We start from the raw sequence: 11,423 nt of genomic DNA on the forward strand, positions 1-11,423 counted from the left end.
GCCGCTGCTGAAGAGCCTCCGGAGCGAGGAGCAGAAGAGGGGCCGCAAGAAACTGCCCGAGAAGCCCAGAGACTTGCTGAGAGAGAGATATCCTGCTGCGAGGCAGGCATTAACCAATTGCCTTCCCTACATGCCCCGGCCGGTAATCAGACCTCCAGCCCACGTGTGCGCCCCGACTCGCTATCCTGGCTATCGAAGCCACTTCGCGATGCACAGGATGGCACTCAACCAACCGGATGAGTACGACGAGCTGGAAACCTTTTTCATTTGGGTTAGGCCAAATGGGCGCGCTGTTGAAGTGGCTGAGATGCAAGTTGCTCGCAGTGTAACCACCAAGCAGCCATCAGAGGCGGAAAAGAAGAATGACGAGTCAAAGAAAAACAACTAGAATCAAAGTCAGATGCTAAAGCAGTGCAAAACCGTTTATGCCATGATGGGAAGGAAGCTGATGAAGGAGCCTGGGAAACTAAAGCAACCTAAACCTGATATGGTGTAGACTGGTTCTGGTTCATTGGATTCAGCTCTCCCTGGGATAGGAAATACCATCATAGTTACCACCAAGCAATTTACAACTGCATCATTTCATGTTGGTGAATCTCATCTAAATGTTTGGGTTAGCAACTTCAAGTCTGGAAAAGAAGATCCTAAACTTCAGTTTTCTTCAGGATTGAATGAAAACCTCAGTGTAAATGGAGGAGACTGCAATGAAAAGTCCATAAAACTCACCTCTCAGATAATGGCAGGTGAAGAGAAGTGGAACTCTGTTTCATCTACTTCTGCAGATGAGAAAAACAGCCATCTGCTTGGGGTCAAGACACGAGATGCTAATGCGAATGGAAAAGACTATGGAAGGAGTTGGAGTGACCATTCAATATTTTCCGACATTGCTGCTTGGTCTAGTGTGGATAGGGGAATGAATACCTCTAAACCCAATTCTGCTTCTTGTGCATCTCTCACCCTTGGCTGTTTTGTGTCTGTGTCTACTGCTGAGCCAGTTCTCAGTCTATGACTACTGATGATCAAAACGTTTCAGATGATGATAAAGAAAAGGAAGAGGATGTTCTTTCAACCAGGAAACCTAAAGAGGAAAAGAAGCAGCAAGGTGACGATAACTCCTGCACAGGACCCAGAAGAATTAGAAAAAGAGATTAGGGAAGAGCTTCCAGTGAATACATCTAAAGTCCGTCCAAAATAGGAAAAAGCTTTTTCTTAGAAAACCATCAGCACTAGAGATCCAGTAGAAGCACTCGTCAAAAATAACCATCCTATCACGACTCGTCCACCTGCTGTTTCTACCGATCCATCTGTTACTTTATCAAAAAGTGATTCTGACAAGAGCTCTTCCCAAGTGGCACCGATGCTACAAGAGTCAGATAAATCCAAGTCAAATACTAAGTTCACAAACCAAGTTTGGAACTAGCTGGGAATCTCCAAACAAATGAAGAAAGCCAGGCGGGAAACATGAATTTTCTTTTTCTGAATAGGACATGTGTTTGCAGACATTGTCTTGAAAATTATGCTGTGTATGTAATAATTTGTGAACATGTACAGAGTTATGTAAATTTAAACCAATTTTTAAGACAAAAATGGAATCAAAGGATAGTTAGTTTATGAAATTAAGAGGTCAGCAGAATATACTACAGACAGCCCTTGGGTTATGTTGAACTCGAGACGTACGTTGTTTTCGTGGTTACGTTGCCATCTCCCATTTATTTATTAAAAAAAAAAAGTTCTGTCATTTCGACGTATGTACATATGTGCTTTGTTTTTTATTATTTATTTACCACAAGTAAAGGTCAGGAATTGTTATTTAAAAATTTTTTTTTACTGTTTCATTTCATTACTGCTGTATATGTGCTCCTTGTGAGTGATGTAGGTGCTTATGTAAGTGGGTTCTGACTTATGGCGAAAAATCGCATTACATCGGGCCATAGGAACCGATTTCCGACGTCACCTGAGGACCTACTGTACATTGCTGGAAGACACTTGGGAAAGTCTTCAATTTAATGAGAACATTCTTAATTCAAGAATATTGTCCTGGTTTACAACAGATTGTGCCCTATCTCATCTGCAACTGAGGAATAAAGGATTCTGATTAGAGAGGGTTGCCTACAAATTCATAGGCAACTTCTTGGACTTTATGCATGGAACTTATATCATTTGAATCTGTTTTATGCTTCAAGTGCTTTGATCAAATGCATAATCTGCCATATCTTTACATATTTGTTGGTAGCAATGTGTATTAAAGAAATCACACGTGCAAAAAAATAAAATAAAAATAAAATAAAAGGTTGTGTGTGTGTGCGGGGGGCCGGGGGGCAGGGGGGTGGTGGTGAGGTGGGTGGGAGGATATGTAGCAGAGACTGTATGTGGCCTGCAAAGCTTAAAATATTTAATCTCTAACCCTTTTCAGAAAGTTTGTTAACCTTTAGTCTAGGGCAGTGATTTTCAACTGGTGTGCTGCAAGAATTTTTAAAACATGCAGTACCTGACTATTTAGTCAGGGGTGCTGACCCTATTTCCCTTAGAGCACTGGTTCTCAACCTTGGCTGCACATTAGAACCTCCCGGGAATGTTTTTAAAATCCTGACTTCTGGGCCTCATCTGTTTCTTTTTTATGGGGTGGGGCCACAACATTAGTAACAAAGAAACAGAATTTCCAGAGGATGAGGCCCAGAAATCAGGATTTTAAAAAGATTCCCAGGTGATTCTAATGTGCAGCCAAGGTTGAGAACCACTGCCTTAGATCGTCAAAGAATGACAGCAGCAAATACAATAGCCGTCCTGTATGAATGAATAAAACAATTTTTGTCAGATCAACAAAAATTTTTTTCTTGGTGTGTAGCAGAATTTTAGTAATAGTTAATATGTGCCATGAGATGAAAAGGAGTATATGAATCTTGCATAAGAGGCAGGATTTCATGAAATATCTAAAAGTGATTATGGAAAACTGCTGTTTTGGGCTCTAGTTTAAAAAGTGAGACTTACCCTAACCCAGTGGTCGGCAAACTGCGGCTCGCGAGCCACACGTGACTCTTTGGCACCTTGAGTGTGGCTCTTCCGCAAAATACCACTTGTGGGCGTGCATGTACAGTGTGATTGAAACTTTGTGGCCCATGCGCAGAAGTCGTTTTTCAGCCTGGGCAAGTCTATTTTGAAGAAGTGGCGTTAGAAGTGTGTGTCGGTCGGTTGGGCGATGGGAGAGGTGGTGCAGGTGGCCCCTGGATACGCAGCGCGGGGCAGGGTGGGGGGGAAGGGCGGCAGGTACATTGTTTTGAGGTATGTTCACTGAGTGGCTCTGTTGACTAATGAGTTTGCCGACCACTGCCCTAACTGGTTTGTCTCAGTGAATAGAGCGATGGCCTGCGGACTGAAAGGTCCCAGGTTCGATTCCAGTCAAGGGCATGTACCTTGGTTGCGGGCACATCCCCAGTAGGAGGTATGCAGGAGGCAGCTGATCGATGTTTCTAACTATCCTCCCTTCCTCTGTAAAATATCCACAAAATATATTTTTTTAAAGTATTAATATATTTTTTAAATATATATATATTGCTTTCTGAGAGGAAGGGAGAGGGAGAAAGAGCTAGAAATATCAAGGATGAGAGAAAATCATTGATTGGCTGCCTCCTGCACGCCCCCTACTAGTGATTTAGCCCACAACCTGGGCATGTGCCTTTGACCAAAATCAAACCCAGTCTGCAGGCTGACACTCTTATCCATTGAGCCACACCAGCCAGGGCAGAAAATGAGGCTCTTTTGAGCCATTGAAAAGTGACCCTCTTGTGAAGTTAACCCAATTAACAACCAAGGAATAGAATACCTACAGGATTATGACAGGCTGGGTGCTTCAGAAGAAATGAATTCCTATTACTGTTGTAACAAATCACCACAAATTGGGTGGTTTACACAATACAAGTATGTTACCTTATAGTTCCAAACATCGGAAGTCCAAAGTGGGTCTCACCAAGTTACAGTCGAGGTGTTGGCAGCTGTGTTCCTTCTGGAGGCTCCAGGGGAGAGCCTGTTCCTTTGCCTTTTCCAGCCTCTATTGATTGACCACATTCCTTAACGGTGGGCCCCTTCCATCTTCAAACCAGCAAGGGCAAGGCAAGTCTTTCTCACAGTGTGTCATTCTTTATTATCAGCTGATAACCTTAATCCCATCTGTAACCTTAATTCCTTCTTGTCATATAATAAGCATATTCTCAGGTTTCAAGGATAGAATGTGGACGTGTTGAGGGGCATTATTTTGCCCACCACAAAACCCTTAAATGTTTGACCATTAAAAAAAAATCTTTAGGATCAATCTTTATGACTAAGTTTGAAAGGAGGATATCATTTCGTGCTGTTATTCAATTTTTTTAAAAATTGCTGGAAATAAAAATAGTACTTTATTCATCTTTGTTTCTAAGCACAAGGGCAACCTAAATCTTATTAAAGAATCTTAATTCATGTTTTTTAATCTTTATGAAAGGGTCCAAAATAAACTTTTTAAAAAATATATTTTTATTGATTTCAGAGAGGAAGGGAGAGAGAGAGGAGTAGAAACATCAATGATGAGAGAAAACCATTGATCTGCTACCTCCTACACACCCCCTCCTGGGTATGAGCCCACCCTCTGGGCATGTACCCTGACCGGGAATTGAACTGTAACCTCTTGGTTCATAAGTTGATGCTCAACCACTGAGCCAGGCTGGCTGAGCACCCCCATCACTGTTTGATATCAATCCAACACAAACCCCCCCACCCCCCCCCCCCTGTTTTAAATCTCTCTACTTGCCTTTTCTTAGTATCACTTATGTTTGTTCTGCAGGCTCCTATATTAGAAGGGACTCTTGTTATTTTTTAAGGGGCATTCTTACAGCCATTGATGATAGTGAGCCATTTCTCAATGCTCTTCTTTCCACTTAAGGAATTGAAATACAGCGTGAGAAGGATAATGCTAAAGCAAGAACCACTGGTTCCTCAGCTAGGAAGCAAATACACACTCAATTGCTTGCCACTTTATTAAGCACAGAGCAAGATTAAGCGTCTTTGCCTTCATGGTAAGAGCCGAAGCAGGAGCCCGGGGAGGGGATGACTGCGCAGCTTTCCTCCTTGGGGCAGATGCTCCCTGTAGCCTGTGTTGTGGGGAGGGGGAGGGTTGCCATACCCCCAGCAGGGGTCCCACTCCCGGGCATGGCAGAGCATCCGCTCACCTTCCTGCTCTTCCTGTTACTGAGCGGCTCTTCTGACCTCTGATGTTGTCTTGGCTGTTCCCTGATCTGTTAACTCCCAACTTCTGATGCTGATCCTACTAGTCTCCCACCATCATAGACACCAGACTTGAAGAGCCAGCTCTAAAGATTTTGGCTTGGGGTGCATTCTGAGTGAGAATGAAGGGTTCCCTTGGAGGCCTGGCCTGAGGAGATGAGCAAGAAGTCGATGCCTCTTTTGAGGAGTCTTTTTCTCTCAGGAGCTTTATCTCCTCGTTGATGCTCTCAGTCTCCTCTAAGCTCATACCAGTCCACCTTCGAGGTGAAGGAGGTACAACTTGTGAACACACCATCATCTGCTTCACCACTTCCCACAGCAGATCTCAGTGCAGACAGCCCACACCCCGCCTCCTCCTCTGCTTTTGGGCCATCCCTGAGGTGCCACAGCCATGAGATTAGGGTGGGCCATTGAGGAACTAGCAGTGTTACCTTCAGCCGAGTTGTTCTTGGTTTTGGGCAACTCAGACTCTGCCACATGATAGGGCTGGCACTGAGTTAAGTAGTTTAAAAAGTGTTCCCGAGCCCACAGCAAGTTATCTAGGCGCCTGCCAGGTTGGCTTGTGTCATGGTGAGCGCTCCCTGAAATGCTGGCACTTCAGGTCGGTGCAAGCAGTCTCTTCCAACTCTTCATGTTGGCTGAACAAGTCGAGCTGCAATAACACTTTGGCAGCCTTCTTAAGGAGGTGTAGTCCTTTCAACACCTTCTCTTGGATTACCCAGGAACTGCTGGGTTCAGCTGCTACTTCCACTTCGTCTGGAAACTTCTTGCTGATCGCCAACAGCTTGGGGAGAAGCACCGCAGTAACCCGTCTTCTTCGGCTGCTGCCATCTTGGCGGAGGGCCCTCATATCACTTATCCTTGAACAATGGAATAGTCCGTACTTCTCCCCGTGTTCTCTGTTACTCTTCCATGAAATGTATCTCTCAACAGTCAGCAATCCCAGTTTTTTCCAGTTCAGTGCTGATCTTGACTTTTAAGGGGACTCAGTACTGGGTAACTGCATTCATCCTTATCTTTTCAGATCCGAAGATCATGTCGGCACAGACCTTCCTGTTGGGAGAAAGGAAGTGTGTGGTGTCTCCGGGACCCTTTAATGGTTAGTTTTGTGCTTAGCTTGTTGTTGGGAGAGGGGGTGCAGGCTCCTAGTTTAGAATTAATCGTCAGTCTCAGACTTCTTAGAAGTAAATGGCAGGCTGTCAGGTGTTCTTTTAATCTATTGAGGTTTAAGGAGCTGATGTGTTATCGTCCTTTCAGAATGAATCTGAATTCTTTGGAAGAACAATTCATGTCAGTTTGACCAAACCAGTGATGGCGATTAAGGATGGCTCTTCCAGACCAGGTGAGTGGCCACCACAGATTCCCCATCGTGTCCCTGACGTTGGCCCCTTTGCATTTTCATCTCTGTCTTACTTCCTGTGGGGTGGTAGTGTGTGCGTGAATGGAGTGGTTTGTCGTAGGGAGAGAATGTGGCTCCTCCAGGGAAGTAATAGAGGCGGAGATTCTCAGCAAAGCCAGAGGCATTGTCCCATCAAAGTCTTGTTTTTGGACACAGACACAGACATAGCTGTGCCCTTCCCGCCTTGACAAGGGTGGGACTTACTTTTGCTCTGCTTAGTCCCTCTTTTTTCTTTTTTTAAAATATATTTTTATTTATTTCAGGGAGTAAAGGAGAGGGTGAGAGAGAGAGAAACATCAATGATGAGAATCATTGATCAGCTGCCTCCTGCACGCCCCCTACTGGGGGTTGAGCTCGTAACCCGGCATGTGCCCTTGACCAGAATTGAACCTGGGACCCTTGTCCATAGGCTGACACTCTATCCACTGAACCAAACCAGCTAGGCCATCTTATTTCTTTTTTTAATCCTCATCCAAGGATACGTTGTGTGGTTTTTTGTTGTTGTTTTTAATATATTTTTATTGATTTCAGAGAGGAAGGGAGAAGGAGAGAGTGAGAGAAACATTGTTGATGAGAGAGAATCATTGACCGGCTGCCTCCTGCAGGCCCCATACTGGGGATCGAACCCGCAACCCAGACATATGTCCTAACCAGGAATCTAACTGTGACTTCCTGGTTCATAGGTCGACACTCAACCACTGAGCCACATTGGCCCAGCTGTTGTTTTTATTAATTTTGGAGAGAGGAACGGAGAGAGAAACATTGATTGGTTGCCTCCTATATTTGCCCTGAGTGGGGAGTTGAACCTGCAACCTTATTTTTATTTTTTCAGATTATTTTTTTATGTTTTTATTGATTTCAGAGAGGAAGGAAGAGGGAGAGAGAGATAGAAATATCAATGATGAGAGAGAATCATTGATCAGCTGCCTCCTATTATGCCCCTTACTGGGTATTGAGCCCACAACCAGGGCATGTAACCTTGACCAGAATCGAACCCCGGACCCTTCAGTCCTCAGGCCAATGCTCTATCCACTGAGCCAAACCAGCCAGGGCCTGCAACCTTTATGGTGCACGAGACAATGTTCCAATTGAGCCACACTGGCCAGGGCCAGCTTAGTCCCTCTTTACTGTCATCTGCCTCTGCTAAGACCTGACTTGAAGGCTTGACATTTCCCAGTGACAACTTTCCTTGCTCTGGGAGTCCCTCTGCCTGTGACGGAAGTTACACACATGCGTATCTACTGTCTTCCTAATCCTGCCCTGGTTTCAGCGGCCCCTCCCCTCAGGCGCAGCTCTCGGGCCTGTCCATACACCATCCTGACCTTTGCTTCTCGGAATCATGGAGGGGCTCCTGTCTCCACCCTTTGACAGCGGTGTTTCTCTGTGTTCCTTCCTTAGCCCGCAGCTCCTCTCTCCACACTGTCCTTGGACAGTTTCAGCCACTTCTGTCCCATGAGGTCGTAGCCATTCAATGTTCTGGCCTCTCGTCCTAGCCCTGACCTCTCTCCCAAGCTTCACGTGTTTCTGCCTGCACGTCTCACAATCGCCATAAACAAAGCCTTTCCCAAAGCCCCTCCTTCACGCTGGTTGGTCTTCCCGGGCCTGATCTTGTTAATTTTGCTGTCTTCCACATACTTGCCCAAACCAGGAGCCTCAGTGTCATCTTAGCCCCTCACGATTTTTATCTGATGCATGGCCGTAGCCGGCTAATTTTATCTTTTACGTCTTCCGGGATCTCTCCCCTCCGGTTTGTTCCTGCCACATTTTCTTGGCTTATCCTCTGTCATCTCTCCTGTGAGTAATGACAGTAGCTGGTCTCTGTGCCCCAGGCCTGTGTCCTGTCCTGAGCAGCAGGGGGAACTGCCTGAGCACAGATCTGATGACGTCGCTCTCAGCGTTCTCGGGGTCCCTCATGACTGGATTGAGTCTGGGATAGGAGGGCTGCCATGTTTTTATTCTATGAAACAAAAGTTTGTAGTTACCTATAAATCTTATGTTTATGCATAAGCAGCTCCTTTGCCTAAGATGCCCTTTCCAACTTATTTGATCTGGTTAACTCCTACTCCCTGTCAGAACTGAGCTCAGTTGCTGCCTTCTCCAGGAAACTTCTCTAGTCCTCCAGTTGAGTTAGTGTCCCTCCTGGGCTTCCGTAGAACCCTCTCTCCAAGCATTTACTGCTTTGTTTTGGCATTACTTATTTAACAAACATTTCATTGTTGTTTACTCTGTGTTCTAACTGCTTTACAAATATTTAATCCTATTGATAATCCTTTGAGATAAATACTATTATTATCCCCAATTCTAGGTGACAAAACGGGCAAACAGTGAGGTCAAAACAGTGAGGTCAAATAACTTGTCGGACATTACACGGCCTGTAAGTGGTGGATCTGAGATTTGAAGCCAGGCTGTATCAGTGTGGGATGTGTGCCTCCCTCAGTTGTGGACATCCCTTCCCCATTGCATAGCCAATTCTTCAAGGGCAGAACCTTATCAGACTTACCCCCAGTGCTTGGCCAGATAGTTCAGTACCCCTATGTTTTGTTGTATTATTTTTTCTTTTTCAATATATTTTTACTGATTTCAGAGAGGAAGGGAGAAAGAGATAGAAACATCAGTGATGAGAGAGAACCAATCACCAGCTGCCTCCTGCACGCCCCCCACTGGAGATCACGCCTGCAACAGAGGCATATGCCCTAATCGGGAATCAAACCATGACCTCCTGGTTCATGGGTTGATGCTCAACCACTGAGCCACACTGGCCGGGCTCAATGCCTGTATGTTGACCTAGCTACACTACAAGGTGGTCAAAGACAGTAGTTTTCTATATCAAACAAATGGAGAGTTTGTAATGAATGTTTTATTTACCTAGTCAGCCTGGTCTGCTTGGAGCAGAAAGCAAGGCCCAACCTCCTCCCTTGTCTCTGAGCACTGAGGCACAGGAAGAGGGCTGCCCCCCCTGGTCCCAGTGCAGCCAGCCTGTGAGTATGTAGGGTTAGGCAAGAGGGAGAGGTTAGCGTCTCTTTGACTGGAGTGAGGTGAGTGGGCTTGAGCTGGGGTTTGAAGTGTTGAGAGTTGTATTGGGCCCGAACAGTGTTATACGTGACTGGAGGGAGGGTGGAGCAAGCCTGCGTGTCTGAGGGCAGGTGGAGTGTGATGAGGTCCGTGCCTGCAGGGTGGGCTGGAATTAGTGCTGCAGTCTCCTGCTGCTGGTCCAGCTTGGTGCTATGGCCATGGCCTCTGCCTGCTGCAGCCCCAGCGGGCCCAGGCCTCCCCTGTCGGCACCTCCCTCCAGCCTGCTCCCTGCACTTGGTTCTGGGTGTGTGTGCAGAAGACTGCTCGCTGGCCTGCTCAGGGAGTTCTCTCTAACCTAGCGATTTCTTCACCCAGGAGAGGCCCCGCCAAAGAGGCCTTGTCAAACCCTCAGGTGTCCATGGACATCAAGATTGGGAGCAAGCCAGCCAGCCGCATCCAGATACTCCTGCGCTCAGACGTTGTTTCCATGACAACAGGTGAGCAGGCGCCGGCGGAAGCTGCTGGCTGAGCAAGCTGAGGAGGAAGCTGCTGGAATCTGCACTGTGGGCACGATTTCTACCCGAGTCTGCGTCAGACATCTTAGATCCCAGCAGCTGGAAACAAATAAGACAGGGCAGGTATTTTGAAGCTCTATAAAGGCTTAGGACCATTAGAACAAGCAGTTAAAAGTTATAAAATATTTTAATTGCCATCTGGTTTAGTTTTATTGTGTGTTTTTAAAAATTATATACTATACATATAAAATAAGAATTCTGTAAGAATAGTACAAGGAACTCTCATATGTCCCTTTTCCATTCATTAATTTGCTTTTTGCCCCTATACTTTATCATTTTATTATATACAAATGTTTACCCCCCTCCCGCCGTGCCAGTTGAGAGGAAGTTGAAGACATGTCCTTTGACTCCTAAATAATTTAGTATGTATTTCCTGAGAACAAGAATATTCCCTTACTAATCACAGTACAACTATCAAAATCGGGAAATATAATATCAATACAACCCTATTAACTAATCTTCAGCCCATATTCAAATTTCATCACTTATCCCAATATTTTCCTTGATAGTAATGTTAGCTGTTTTTCTTCCCAACAAAAATTTGCACATTGCACTCAGTGATGAGTCTTGTAGTCTCTGTTTTCATTGTCTTTCGTGATGGTGACATCTTTGGAGAGGACAGGCCATTGTTTAAGGTCCTTTCTCAGTTTGTCAGCTGGTCCTGCCTCAGGGTCAGATTTAGATGATGTATTTTGGCAGCAATGCCCCAAGAGCACACTGTTTTCCTTATTAGTGCATCTTATAAGGAAGTATATGGCGTCAGTTCCAATATTTGTGATGTTAGCTTTGATCAGTAGGTTAAGGAGATCTCTGCCAGGTTTTTCCAGTGAAAGTTACTATTTTTTTTATTATTATTAAATCTTTATTGTTCAGATTATTACATTTGTTCCTCTTTTTTCCCCCCCATAACTCCCCTCCTCCCAGTTCCCACCCCATCCTCCGCCCTCACTCCCCACCCACTGTCCTCATCCATAGGTGCACGATTTTTGTCCAGTCTATTCCTGCACCCCCCACCCTCCACCCCCCCCCCCAAGAATAGTCAGTGCACTCCCTTTCTATGCCCCTGATTCTATTATATTCACCAGTTTATTCTATTCTTCAGATTTTTTATTCACTTGATTTTTAGATTCACTTGTTGATAGATATGTATTTGTTGTCACTTTGTTGTTCATAACTTTTATCTT

The 11,423-nt window shown here is 45.2% G+C and overlaps 2 pseudogenes; one reads left to right on the top strand and one right to left on the bottom strand.

The window, feature by feature from the left end:
* The first annotated feature begins 6 nt into the window (after positions 1-6).
* Positions 7-1,378, top strand: LOC102758486 (annotated as a pseudogene).
* Positions 1,379-4,991: 3,613 nt separating this feature from the next.
* Positions 4,992-8,106, bottom strand: LOC102760183 (annotated as a pseudogene).
* Positions 8,107-11,423: the final 3,317 nt, after the last annotated feature.

The sequence above is a fragment of the Myotis davidii genome, unplaced genomic scaffold (assembly GCF_000327345.1).
Source record: "Myotis davidii unplaced genomic scaffold, ASM32734v1 scaffold2305, whole genome shotgun sequence".
Classification (NCBI taxonomy): Eukaryota; Metazoa; Chordata; class Mammalia; order Chiroptera; family Vespertilionidae; genus Myotis; species Myotis davidii.